Below are 15,073 nucleotides of genomic sequence, written 5' to 3' on the forward strand. Positions count from 1 at the left end.
TATCAGCCTATTTCATACAGTTTATAACTATTGTTCCCAGTAGAACTCCTGTGTCAATATTGACGATGAATATTCTTTTCCGCGGTCACAGAATCGCTTGGATCGCTGACCATGTAAGAACAGCTTTGCTGCAGAACCAAAAAGTCTAAGTCCCACTAATATTCCTATTCTTGATATCTTTTCTTTAGATCAGTAAGCCAGACACTGCATGATATAGCGCAAATGGTAATATGTGAATTAATGTTCCTCTTTCATTTCATTTCATTTCATTTTATTTATCAGCAGAATTCAGCAAACGCATATATGAGAAAAGTGAGTGACTAGGCATGGGACGTCTAAACAAAGACGAACCTCTTACTCGGTCGCGCGTTCTTTGGTCTCTTAACTTTCGAATTCAACTCACTCGTCAGGTGAGTCTTCAGTGCTCTAAGAGGCACAATTTGGTTTATTTGAAAATAACATCTTGAGGGCCTTCTTCGTTCATTATTATTTTAGGCAATTACTACGCGAATGCAAAGAAAGTCACGCCGCCCAAGAGGAGGCGTAGGAAAATTGTAAACGCACACCACCACCTCATTTTTTTGAAGTGACAAAACATCCTTGTGTAGCTCCAAACAAGATTGCAGGTAGACAGAAAGATGAAGACTTGAAGTGAAGAACAGTGTGCAAACAAGGAAAGTCTCTGGAGCGATTGATGCGACGAAGTAACATCGTTTCCTGGCCTTCAGGAAGATAAGCCTTGTTGTCGAAACGTTGGTTCTAGACGCTTCCTTTGTTCGATTACCCTTACTTACTTGTCGCCCGATCATCAGAGCACATGTACTCACAGAAAACGCTGGCTATACAATAATAAAGTGGCTCTCTAGGAAACATATTTCGGTAGTCAATAGAGCTATAACTGTTTCTCTTAAATAGGTGTTACCCACTACTCTTATAAAAGAGCCCCCCTGCCCAATTACCCAATTAGGTGGACGTGCCAGCCCTAAAGATAGCGGTAACTCAATAAATTGATAAAATAGACTTCCTGAACTTCCCGTTCTTAAGTGCTACTACCGTTTCCGTAAGATCAAAATTCTCTGAAAACTTGGTTCACCCATAGAGGCCTCGCAGGGGAGCATCGCACACTGCCGCTCCGTGTCATATATGCCTCCTCTGTTTTCTGCACAGACTACAGGAGAGACGCGGCACCGGCTGGCACAACCGCTGCCCTCTCTCTTTCTCTCTCTGCGCTCATTCCCTGCCCGCCTTGTCTTGAGGCGACGTCGATCGCACCCCGCCGTGTTCGCCGATATATTGAGCTCGGGGTCAGTCACCGCCCCAAGGAAAGCCGTAGGTTAATGGGTGCTAGAAACGTTATCGGAGACAGACAATGACAAGAACTAGTCGTAGAAGAAGAGGAGTATCATTTGTTTACTGGCCGTCTCATTGACATGCCGTCACGCATACATCATGAACGACCTGGTACGTTGCATCGGTTAGCCTAATATACCCTAAGTGCTTGGATGACCCTTTCAAGGTAAAACTGGCTAACTTTGGTGAAGTTAGGCCTTATGGTTCATTGCTTGCAGTGGACTATATTTGCCTGCTGTGGGCGGGGTGAAAGGACGTTGCACTCTTCGATCAGGAACTCGGCTCTAAATCATGAATACATCGAAGAACTAAAGACTCACCGTGAGTACACAAGCATCCGGAAAATATAAAGTATATTCAGGTCCAGAGCTAGGCATTATTTGCCGTGGTGTGTGAGAGTTCTGGCACTAACTCAAGAATGAGACGCTTGGATGACAAAACCGCTGGCAGCAATTTGGCGAAATTTGCTGCACACTTTAGCACAATTCCGTTTCAATGGTCTGAATGTTGGGTGTACGAACTGCTTCTCCGGAGTGATATGCATGCTTAGCAATCTCTCTTTTGTGCATGTGCCCTTACACTCAATGTTATTCAGGTGGCGGACGCCTTCCTCCAAAAACGTAAACACTGAGGGTTCCGTATGTTTACTGTCAGTAGGACCTCGAATCGACTATACGAAGGTACACCGTGTATTATGCCCAAACAATGTCGGCTTCAGACATGCTTTGGAAAAAACATTTACCAGTGAAAAGGCAGTTGAGGCAATTTCTTACACATGGCCTAATTTACAACTATAAACAGTGACTCATCGGCAACGCGCTTTATAAATTTCTCCTGTTGTATCAGGAAGATGCGCGGGCCTGCATGTTTTTCTTAAGCGTCTTTCCTCTATCGAGACTGCAAAGACGTGAGGCATCGCTTCGGTGTCGGCTCGGTTTAGGCGCTGCCTTAACGAAAGCTTGCTAACGCAACACTAATTGGAATGGCTAACAGGGCTGCGTGCGCTGGCGAAAAAAAAAAAAAATTGGGCAGAACCCATCTCACCATGAATGCCGGCGTGAATACGATTAGTATTGCAGTAATGCAGCGACACACCTTATTGCTAACGCCGAAAGGTCTATGCAGCCGGTCTCCTCTCTTGCGCGTCCCACGGCACGCACTGCGCCACCTAGCGGTGCCGCCGCGAAGTCCGTGCGTGGCGCGTGTGCGATTCCGCCGAGCAGGCAGGCAGGCAATGATCTTTATTGAACAGTAAAGCGTGAGTCAGAGATGTTCCCTGTAGTGCGGTACATACAAAGTGCTACATACCCGGTGACCCAACTTTCTATTTGAGATTGGTTTAGGAGGTCGTCTCTTTGGGACTTGTGAGACGAGGAAACAATGCGAAATGTGTTTGAGCGATACCGTTTTTGGAAGGACATGATTGCTCCTGCGTGTAATGTGTCTGAAGCGCGCATCCGCGTACTGGACGGTATGTATACGGTTGTTCATTGTACCATATCATAATCACCTGCCACGCACCTCTCCATTTATCTCCCCTTGCCCTTACCCCAGTGAGGAGTAGCAGACTAGAGACGCATTCTCCAGGCCGACCTCTTATCCTATCTTTTCATTAAAGTGCACTCCTCCTCTATTTGTCTGCTAGTTACTAAATCACAAAAAAAACTCCTGCATTGTCATTAACATTTCAGCCCTATGCAGAAATTTCTTTCATTGTTTTGTATTGCTTTACAATCGGCCTGAGCAACTAAAACAAAATTATCAACAGCAGCAATGCACTGTCATCACTTACTAAAACCTACATCGCCAAGAGAACTCGGAAGCAGCCCTCTTTATGTCAAATGCAACATCCGGTCCTTGATTAAGTAGGATTTTGTAGCCTAACCTCTGTAAATACATGCTCTGTCTTCGGGATCGTAATGCATTAATTCGTGTCAGAGAAGCTAGACTCAATTACGAAGGTCGTTAGCTGACTAAACAGATAATCCTTATGCAGCGCAAGATGTGATATTATCTTTTCCCCATTGTCCTCAGAATGACTTCGAAGCAAAAAAAGAACGGACACACTGAGCCCCTCATTTGTCATCTCTTTTCCTAGTTCATTCGCCCAACTCAGCTCGTTTCTCTTTTACGGCAAAGCGTGCCACGTAATTAGTTACAGCGCTACATGCCTACTGACGAAGAAGCGAAAATCTTCGTCCTGAGAGCACCCGAAAGACGCAAAAGAATGAAAGGAAAAACAAAATGCAGACCAAGGTAGGACACGCGCAGTTTAGCCCGACCTCAAACAAATCGGGCAGAGTGAGCGCTTTTCTACGGCTAGCGCTGTTACCGCAGGCGAGGCGGGCGCAATTTGCTCGCCGCGGGCCGCCATCGCGGTGCTCTTTGTTTGTCAATCTAATTGGACCGCCGCCGACTGATGGCTAATTTGCGGTCGCGTGTGCTCCCGGGAGGAACAGGAAGACGGGAAGGCAGGCGGAAATAACTTCCGGCCGGTGGCCTGCAAACATCCGGGTTTGTCGGCATAGCCGCCAGAAGCGAAATTTTGTATGCGTAGCCGCAAACCAGGAATCGCAGCGTCGTCAACATGGGAAAAGAGCAGCAAAAAGAAGAAAAAAGACCGAGTACCTCGAAGGGACTCGTTTATCGCTTCTTCATTCTACCGATATCGCCCCAATCGCCGACTTTTATCCCCTCCCTCGCCTGAGGCTCCTTTCCCCCTTTCAATTCCGTCGGGACATTTCCCTGCGTAATCGTGCTGGAAGAGGCCGAGTGTGTGCAATAATTAGGCGATCCATTAGGAGACGCTTCGCAGCCAGGGCAGCGACGATTGCGGCGTTGCCAATTAGTGACCGTGGCGCGAAGCTCATCATGCGAGCGAGCTTGTTACAGCAAGGTAGCCTGACTTGGCTGTGCTTTTCCAGCCCGCGAGTTTTGTGTTGTCACGATGAACTTCAGCGCTCCACCGGGATCAAGCGTCCCAAAGTTTCTCGCTGCAGACTCAAATGCATTTGCGTGACAGGAGCGTTCCTTATGGACTGGAATGGGATATGGAACTGGAAAGGGATTCAGGTGATGTGGAATGTAAATGGCAGATGTAGCCTGCTCTGGTGTGCACTAAGTACAGAAGGTGTACACCTGACAAAATCTCAAACTATGGTGGGTGATGCCATGACACTTGAGGAAAACCAACCAATCATCAGGATTTGAAAAGCTTTGATGCGGCAAAAAGGGGCTTTGCTGGTGAAGCAGCGGACTGACACGGACACGGTGAAGACACACAAGAAAAGACGACACTCGCTGTCGTGTTCGATCCGTGTCAGTGCGCTGCTTCACCAGCAAGGTATGATGATTAATCACCAACTAGCCCAGCTTTACGCATTACAAAAAGGGGCTTCAATGGGGCATCCGCACAACATCGCGACACCTATAAGAGGCCGTCGCAGTGGTTATCAGGCGGTCTACCATCGCTTTGGCCATTCCCATACGTGGATTTGTGTACGGTGACAAGGCAACTGCCAAGTGTCCTGTAGTGAGGCACACCTGTCCAGTGCCTGCAGTGGCCCTGTTTCTTTCAGAGCGGTTGTCTAATCAATGGAGTAGTGCTTGGCCTCATAGTCCTTAGATCTTGAGCTATTGGGAACAACCGACTATATTCAGCACTCACAAGAAGCACATGGGCAGCGAGGGACTGGATAGCAAGCATCTGCGGAATAATTTGGACTGTATTGGGTGCCTTAATGCCCACTGAAATGGAAGCAAACGCGCTTTTGCCTTCTACTCTTACAGGAATGGGGCCAACTGTGCCGACAATTGTGCGAGCGACTTTGTGCCCTCATACAAGTCTGTTTAGTAAGAAGTTCCGTAAGAGCCTCACAACATTCACATTCTGCTGTAATGTGACCTTATACTTCGGTGGACCATTTGATGAAAATTTGCGTAGCTTCTTTGTTTGATCTGAGCAGCCGGTGCTGTAACGAGGATCAACTGTGCTCTGGCAATGGCTGTGAGCGAGCATTTTGACAAAGATGCTTGTCTTCATCTTATATGCATAGACAAGTCCTTTTGTCTAAACATTGTTCAAACCTTGTTTTATTACCTAAACCCTTGTTCAACCATGCGCTGTAATTCACTCCGAGCCTTCCAACTCCTCGGGAATATCTGCTTTCTTTAGATACAAGAATGCCGAAAACTTCATTTGTTAATTAGAAAGACTAGCATTAGGAGAAATGTTAAGGCTTTTTTGAATAGGTGCTAACATGTTTTTTTTGTGTGTGTGTGTTTGTGCCCACAAATTCTAGTAGGAGCTGTTGACTGGCCCATGGCACCACTACTCGAAATCGGGAGGGCGTCCTAGGCAGAGATTTGTCGTACGTAAGTGGTGAAGGCGACCTTCACGAAGTCCCGGTTAGTTTTATTTCAAATTCATGTTTTGTTTTTGTTTCATCATAAGGCTGTTTTTCAACTAGCACGAAAAATTATGTGCGCGACGACACTGTTTGGGCCAAGAGGCCGCTAGAGCCGGCGTTAGTGTGTCCGTGATGCGCAGCTTCTGCAGTGAAACCCCGTGTTGTTTTGTGCATTAACTTGGACATTTCCCACATTACTCAAAAAACATTACCACAAGGTACAATGTACAATGAACAGTGGTTATGATTTGACCTGCTAAGGGCAATACCAAACCTTTTTTTTAACAAAAGAAATTTACACAAAATGTTTCATGCAACATAGGCTTGCCGGTGCCCGCCGTGGTTGCTTAGTGGCTATGGCGTTGGGCGGCAAAGCACGAGGTCGCGGGATTAAATCCCGCCCACGGCGGCCGCATTTCGATGGGGGCGAAAACAAGCATGTAATTGGATTTAGGTGCACGTTAAAGAACCCCGGCTAGTCCAAATTATTCCTGAGTTCCCCAATGCGCCCAGCCTCATAATCAGATAGTTGTTCCAGCACCTAAAACCCCATAATTTAATTTTCTTAGCTTGGCGTGGGACAAACCCATAACTTGCTATTATTATGATTTTCTTTTGCAACCGTCACACTCGGAAGAGGCAAAATCCGCGATAAAAGGGAACGATAGCTTTGCAGCAGAGGATTTCGTTTTTTTTTTATGGTGCATGTATAGGGTTTAGTGCTTTACGTGTAAAACGTCACAGGGGAGGGACGTTGCCGATGTCAAGCTTTGCATTGTATACATTCTTTTTAATCGTTACTGTGGAACTTCCCAGTTCATTAACTGATGCTTGTGGGGACTAATATTTACGGAGCAATTCTCGGTGATGTCTGTGAGATTCTTGAATACATTCAAGGAAAAGGTACTGGCATTGAAAAGTTATTACAGGACGCACTATTCTATGTACCAGTATCCGAGCTTAATGTGTAAATTTCGCTCTGCGTCTTACACTAAAGCGCCAAATCCTATACGCCAAACACAAAAGAACCCGAATCCTCAGCTGCAACGCTATCGTTTGCTTTTCTCGCGGGTTTGGCCTCTTCCGAGTTTGACGGTTGCGAAAGAACCGCCGCCGGGCGCCTTCTATACAGCGCCCTTCAACTTCGTTTACAGTTAAGAGCTAAATGTGCCACAGTTCCCTCAAATGGCTCCTACGCATAAACGACGCACAATTATTCACGGTGGACAGGCAATTACTCCACACGCAAATGCGGCGAGCTTTCTGCAGGCACGTGCGCTTGGACCGCACTGGAGGAGTTGGCGTGCCCCTAACTAGGAACGCGGCTGGCGAGCTGAAAGAGTTGTGCGGTCACGAACACCGGATGGGTAGGCGCAGTCCCTTCCCCGACGCGGTCAGAATAATGCTACAACACAGGGCCCTGGGGCGCATTTCGATGGCTGCTGAGCTATATTTCTTTGGGGTATTTTTTTTTTTGCGGGGCTTGTGCGGAAGGTTAACTTACCGTGGGTAATTTCGGCAGCACTTTCACTCAGCTGCACAGGCCGTCTAATAATGAAGGCCACCGCCAGTGGTGGGATTAAATGGGTAAACCAACGAGGAAAATTGGCACCGGAAGAAGGTGCGCGTTTAGACAATAAAGGAAACGCGCGAGAATGAAGTAGCGATGAGAGGAAACAGCACCTAATACGCATTCAAATAAACTTGAGCATATACAAATTCGAACGAAATTCAGAGGAAAGAATTCAAGTTCAAGTTATTTGCATATGATATAACACATTTCATTGCGTATTGAGAAAGAGCTCCCGAAGTTTTTTCTCGGCGTGCGGGCCGTTCTATGTAAGTGAAATGACTAAAATGCACAGTTTAAACAAAGGAAACGAAAGAGATGTAACTTTAAAAGAAAACAAAAATGCAGACGTAACAGCACAAAAACCACAACAGCGCGGCATATGCCAAAGTGATTGATGTGACAGGTTAGTTATACTGGAGGTGAAAACTGAGCTTTAACTAATTCACTATTACCAATCTTGTGTACTTTTTGACAGTGTAGCGTAATGTACTGCATTTTATCCGGTCTAAACTTGCATGTCAAGAGTGAACAGTTGATCCAACACGCACGGCGCAGAGAGAACAGGAAGGACGGCCAAACATGCCTATGTGATCTTCATTATGCAGTAGGCGAAGTTTCGATCATTTTTTTTTCTGCTTATTTAACTGCTAGTTTTATGAGGTATCGGGGTTAACATCAATAAAGGCCGAGAAACGACACCAAAGGCAGGTTCTGTTTAAAATTCCGCTTAACAGGAAACTATGATAGGCTGAAAGCAGTCGCTGGCATATTTGGTTGAAAATGTGTATTTAGTAAAGAAGCTGGAAATTTCGCGGCTCTGGCCTATATTTACTCGCCTGCGGTCTCTCTTGCCGGCCTCTCATGCGCGTACACGACTATGTTTCGGGTGACTAATATTTGCGTTGGGCTCGCCAATGCCGGAGTCCCTATTGATAAATTTCTGTCACGTAACGCTGGCTGGCTTTGTAAGGCTGACTGGCTTTCGTACGGGCGTCCGGCACTCATGGTAGGCATAGGCGCGTTAACGACGCAATCGCTGCGGCAATGGCTAACCACCAACGGCACTGACATAAAAGAAGTTTTCAGAATACAGGACGTCATTATTTGAGCGAATTCAACAATTCCTAAAAATTTGCCGAAGCAAGAAAAATAGTAAGTGAAAGAAAACGCAGATTTTGTAGGCTTGCAATCTTCGCACAGTTACTTTTAAGTAACTGTGACAAGAAAAATCGATTCGTCGAACTCTCCCGTCATGAGGCGTGCAAAACAGTGGGCTGTATCCCCAATCTCCCTTACGTACGTTCTATCAGTGACGGGTCGTAATTGCGTTAATCCACTTGTCCTCATAACTACTCCACTCTCACAAGTGACAGGGCGACAAAAAGGCGATTAATGACGAAATACTACCTTGGTCCTACCATACCCATGCATATGGTTTATCTGGTAATAAAGAATACTATAAGCAAGAGCCAAACAGTTTCATGGCCTTTGGGTCGGCGATATATACAGCTGATTAAGGAGACATTTGAAATCTGTCCTAAAACGAGCTACAGTCGCAGTAATATGTAAAAAAGATGGAGTTATTAAAGACCTAAAATAAATAACGGCTATATCAAGCATTTTGTTATATGGAGAAAACAGTTATGGCTTTGCAAGTGATCGATTACTGTGGAGTAATTACTGCGTTAGCATTAATTTCTCTAAATTGACCCACACCATCTCGATGGACAAGGGATGCTCCACACTTGAACCTGCGCTCGAAGAAGAGACGATCCGCTTTGACATATTAGCCGCTTACGCCATGAAGCAACGTGTCATTATTTGGCTTTTCCTTCAAATTCTTTTCTTAACACCGCTATTTCCGCTCTTCTTTACCCTGCAACCTGTTCGGTGGTTCTTCTGCTTTCTCGCGTGCACCATTTTTCTCCGCTAACCCTTCACCATCTTTGCTTTTCGCCCGGCTTTTAAAAACTTTGCCTCGCATATTTATCGTGGTTTGACGCCGCCAATTATGTAAATGTGCTCTGCTCACATTGCATTTATGTATCTTCCTCAGCAGTTCATTTTTCTTTTGTTTTTCCTGCAGTCAAAGCTAGCAAGGACAAGGGCGGGACTCGGCTTTTCAACGGCCTTCTGCTTATCTCGCGCCTTCCTGGACACGCATGTCACGACTCACTGTTTCGTACTGTTTTGTTTCTACGCGCTAACGTTTTGAATATGTCATAGCGTAGGGCGTTCCCCGTTTAATACGCCTAGTTTCCCACGCTACGCTTCCTCCCCCCACTACCATCCCATCTCTGTTTTTCCACCTGCACCACATCACTGTATTTTTCTGGCACTCTTCAACAGCAGACTAGTTGTTCGGAATCGTAATGGGCGGACGTGCGCGTTTAGGGGGAACGCGCGCCGAATTTAAATGTCTTCAGCGTGCGCCGCATGCCGCGAACCGCTGTTACAGGCTGCTTCCGCTGGCAGCTGCACCCGTGCCTACTGATGTGAAGGTCCCGCGCCCACTTTCACTCACGCTGCTTTATTTATTTATGCTTTTTTTCATGTCGGCAGAACCGAGCTTCACCTGTTTTACATACGCCGTTAGATTCAGAGCACGGCACCGTGCCGGCAAGCGGTGACGCCCTGCCCTCGAAAGGAAAGGAAAACAGCGGTCGAACGGGGTCTCCTGTGAACAGCTACGTTTGCACATAACTTCACGCAGCATTTGAATTTAAAAGAGAGGGACGTGTGTGTGAGGAGGGGGGGGGGGAGTGGAGTAAAGTGTGCTTGACGTTCGGGTCACTAGTGTGAGCCTCTGCGGGCTGCGTTAATTCAAATAATTAAGCTCCGAATGCTTGTCAGTCTTTTCACCCGATGTGATGGGCATGACTCTAAAGGGACCAATCGTAACGCAATAGCAGTTTCAGTAATTTGATGATTGCAATTTCTCTCTGTTTGTTCGTCTCTCGATTGCCTAAGCTGACCAAGGAATTTATCGAGCTTTGCACTGAGGCAAATGTTTGCCAAGCACTTCTTCAAAGATATCTGTTAAAAGCCTGTTAAAAGATAGATAGATAGATAGATAGATAGATAGATAGATAGATAGATAGATAGATAGATAGATAGATAGATAGATAGATAGATAGATAGATAGATAGATAGATAGATAGATAGATAGATAGATAGATAGATAGATAGATAGATAGATAGACAGACAGACAGATAGACAGACAGACAGACAGACAGACAGACAGACAGACAGACAGACAGACAGACAGACAGACAGACAGACAGACAGACAGACAGACAGACAGACAGACAGACAGACAGACAGACAGACAGATAGATAGATAGATAGATAGATAGATAGATAGATAGATAGATAGATAGATAGATAGATAGATAGATAGATAGATAGATAGATAGATAGATAGATAGATAGATAGATAGATAGATAATCTCTGCGTTATGCTTGGTAATCTGCGTGTACATCGCCTGGTTGTCTTCCCTCCGAGCTCTGCGCAATGCGAATGCCAACAGACTACCGCACCTCTTCATCTACAGTATTGTATTTACAATGTACGTGTTAGTACGAATAAAATTAATCGCATGACCTGTATCATGGCGCTGTGACGGCTGGCGTGAGCTCCTTCATGCATAAAATGCAACATATTGGGACCTTTACACTGGTGTACTCTTGCCAAACAAGTAAACCTTGCGTCAAGCCCACATTCACTGGCAACTGGCCGATGGAAGCGCTTATTAGTGATTTTAAGGCCTCAGGTACTAAAATGGCAACATTGAACTTCAGATAAGCAGCAAGATTCTCAGGCTTTGTCACACATTAGAGTTCTGGGAACGGCGTCCAGGGACATTCTTCTTTCATGATAAAGTCGAGCGCGCATCTTCCAACTACAGCTCCACACGTACTTAGTACTTTCTACTGGCATTCCGCACCGTGTCAAACACGTGCTAGGAAACACATTTGTTAACTTTCTATTGTGTGTTTCGCCTCGCCTGACGACGGAATTCACATTATTACGATGTTCTTCGAGTGTTCGGTACAAGTAATTTCTTTTATTGCGAAAGTAGCTATATGGACGCTCTAGCCACATTTTCGCCGTCGGCGTCGCCGTGATGTTCCGTATAAAGTCCAAGGATGATAACACCGTCGCTGCGCGTCGTATGCTGTACGTGAAAATGAAAGCACGCGAGGGTAGCCAACGTTGGCAGCTCAATCTGGCTCGCGGGTAGGATGACCGCCTTTCTTCCGTCGCGCGAAAGGCCGTGGGGTGACGGTAGGAGGAGGGTGGGGGGGAGGCGGCGTATTGTGCTTCGCAAGCAACTGCGCATTTCGCGAGAGCTCTCTCTCTCTCTCTCTCTTTGCGATCGGATGCAAGGGAAACTGACTATCGTGACTCGATCTCGCGCCATAGATGGAGGAAAGCGCGGAGTCTTCGCGGGAGAGGGGGGCGTGCTTCGTCTCCGCCAATAGGTGCGTACTTTGCACGGTCGCGCGCGCTGTATCTTGAAAGGGATCTGCAGACGGCTCCATACCTTTGTGCACGCTATGTTCTCGCCGCTATTGCGTTGAAGTATGAGACCAGACGGTCACTTCGCTCGCTGCTGCTGCCGCACTTGCTAACACCAGCAGGTCGACAGCGAGTGTCCGCTCTCATCGAGTGTGAGGTGCTGATGTTTGCTTTTGCGCTCTGACACCAGGCTTTGTAATTGAGTTAATAAGCGAACGTTTCGAAGCCTACACGGCCGATAAAATTACTATGCTTACTTCGCATAGCTGTCTACTAATTTGCTATCGCCATCGATGCTTCGCCTTCGGGAAGAAACTGCGACATTTTTATGTGTGTATGTTTTGCGTAAGAGATGTGCTGCGGCTCAGAACGCATTCAGACTTCAACTTTCAGGGAGAGGTGCCTTTTACCTGAGTGCATTCAGGTAAATAAGGATTTTTTTTCTAGCCGGCCTTCCACACGAATTATCTGTTTTACCTTTTTTATCTTTGTTACCAGACAAACAGTGTTTGCCTGGTAATTGTACATGTCCCTCTCACACACATAAAAAACACACTGGCAAAAGCGCCTCACAACTGCTTATGTCCACACCAATTCGTTCCGCGCATGCGTGCTTATTTGCTGTTAGAAAACACTTAGATAAAACTCGGTTCTGCGTAGGAGTCATTCAGCTGTTTGGCACATTGGCAAAAATGGCCCATTGAAGCGCAAAAACACGGTTTTGGAGCAAGCATGCTTAAGCGGAGGTGATCGCTATTTTTATACTGCCACGCATTTTTCTCATAAGCTGCATTGTTTTCTCCGCAAACGCTTCATAAATTCGAGTTCATTCGCACTATTCTGAAAGCATTTCATAACCAGCACTGACAGAAGAACATAAACATACCTTTTGTCTGTAATGAGTATTTTTGATTACCTAGTCTGCTTAAATACTACCTTTTGTTAACGATCAATCCCGCTCATAATTTAACTTCTTTGTTTATTGAGCGAACAAAAGAAGGGCCATCGACAAGGGTCAAACTCAAAGAACCGTGCCAAAAATATAGCGTCTTTTGTTCCTGGATGTCTGCAAGCCCTCACTAACGAAACCAGTCATCTGTGCTTTCAATAATCTGGGCGCAGAATACAAGGTTAGATAATGTGAGCTTTGTGAAGGAATTCTATTTAAACACTGCGCAAACGTAGCGATTGGTGGAGCTTCTCGGAAAATGTTACTTCCTACGGAAATAATACCTCTCAAGAAACGGGAGAGGCAATGTGTTTGCATTTAGCGAGTTCCATGAATGCAATATGTAAAACGCTATTCAGAGCACAACACACTGTCTCAATTTCTCTTTCTCAGAGTTTAAAGGACAGCTGGGATAGAGTACAGTGTCGCTGTTTCATTTGGGATACTTAAAAAAGCGAATATTAATAATTCACCGATGAAAAGAACACTAAGCGAAGTTTAGCTAGTCAGCGTTTAAATATAATAACTTAAACGCGTGCATCTTGAGATTGCGTAGTGGACAGTGGACTCGTTATGTTCATTTTCTGCGATCCTTAAATCGCCTCCCCGAGTTCCAATATACCAGGTGCTCGGAATTTGCATGAAGTACAATGAAATTTCACCTATTTGGTACCACAGTGCACAAAGAGACGTTCTATGAATAAAGTGAACGCTGAAGCACTCTGCCAGACTAAGTGAAGATTAATTTATAAAAATCTTTTTTTTTCTTCAGCAGTTCCACTTACCCGCTACAGTGTTGACTTCATGCCTTTTTCCCCAGTTTGAAAATGTCCTATGAAACTGAGACTTTTTTTTTATTAAAAGCGCAAAAAACACAAAGACACGAGAAAGGAAGACCAGACAGGACGGGACAGGTTTCCCTTTATTGTGTCCCTGTGGTATTTGCAATTGAAGCCAAATATGAATTTTTGCAAACTCGCCCAAATTTCCGTTCTTGTAACCACTTGAATTTGCTATGAAGACTGCTAGCGAAAGTTCGTGTGTATCGTGCTCAGTGCAAGCCTTCTTGTACCTTCTATTTCAGCATAGTTTTTTTCTACAAATCTTGCGGGAGTGAGTGATTTATGCTGATGACACTGGAATTGTTGACAACGGTTGTCTCACTCACTTCTCCAAAAACAATTAATAGTTTAATGAGCAAAGGATGATACCATGAAGTAGTACAACAGAAAAGTCAGCAGCCCTGTAGGCAGCCCTGTAGGAATCGATGGTATGCGAAGCAGTATGCGGGGACCCTACCAAGTTAAAGAAACGACCGTGATAGCACCAAGACGTAAGCGCCTGTTTCAGTACCTTCACGACACGCATGTCATGACCTATCACTTTTGTTCGACAAACACTCTTGTCATACTATGCGGATTTCGATTCATACGAAGTTAACGAAACGAACATGAGAGCACCAAGACGTAGGCGGCTAGACAGATAGATAGATGCAGTGAAATGTCGCAAATGTTCGCGAAGAAATGCTTCACATTTCAAATTTTGTTCTTACAATAAGGCGCCATTTATACACTTGCCTAAAGAACGGTAAATACAGAAAAGAAAAAATAGCTCACAAATCAGTCTACATCACTTACTAATCCCTTACTGTGGGGTCACTCGGTAATAAATTCCAGAGGCAGGAACCTGCTGTCGTTCGCTATGATCACGAGCTTTGTGCCATGAATGATGACAGACTTACATACCTGTGAGGCCTTAAGTACAGAAGTTGCCTCGATTTGACTTTGGTACCACGATGATTCAGCTTTCAAGTTCAGTGGTTTCGAGACATAGAAACACATGGAAGTGACCATATTCCTACATACTTGCGTATCAGGGAGCTAAATGATTCCTCCTCGTCGAATGTATTACGAAGAATCGATTTGACTAAATTTAAGCTACACATAGAAAGTGCATGCACAGAAGATCTTCGCCGTTGTAAAGAACGGCGGGTTGCACAACAAGATTGTCACCTTGCCACCCGATTACGACAAGGGGTGCAAGACGCGCACCTCCCGCTCTCCGCCGCTGCAGCTGCGAGGCGTTCAAAGAAGCGACCTTTGCGCTGGAATCCGCCGCCTTCCTCCAGCCCGCTTCGACATTGTGACAAGACGAGTTTGGTGTGTGGACAATGATTCCAGAGTTCCTCAACGCGGCGCTGATCTGACACGCCTGAAGAAGCTACCGCGGGAACGTCTTATTTTTGCGCTCTCACGGTTCAGCATGTTGC

General features: G+C 45.6%; 1 protein-coding gene across 3 annotated transcripts in view; it reads right to left on the bottom strand.

Moving 5' to 3' along the window:
• The window catches only part of LOC139057416 (cell adhesion molecule Dscam1-like), a 336,268-nt gene that overhangs the window by 259,653 nt on the left and 61,542 nt on the right, over positions 1 to 15,073 (bottom strand). The window lies entirely within an intron of this gene.

This window comes from Dermacentor albipictus, chromosome 3, assembly GCF_038994185.2.
Source record: "Dermacentor albipictus isolate Rhodes 1998 colony chromosome 3, USDA_Dalb.pri_finalv2, whole genome shotgun sequence".
In the NCBI taxonomy this organism is placed as follows: domain Eukaryota; kingdom Metazoa; phylum Arthropoda; class Arachnida; order Ixodida; family Ixodidae; genus Dermacentor; species Dermacentor albipictus.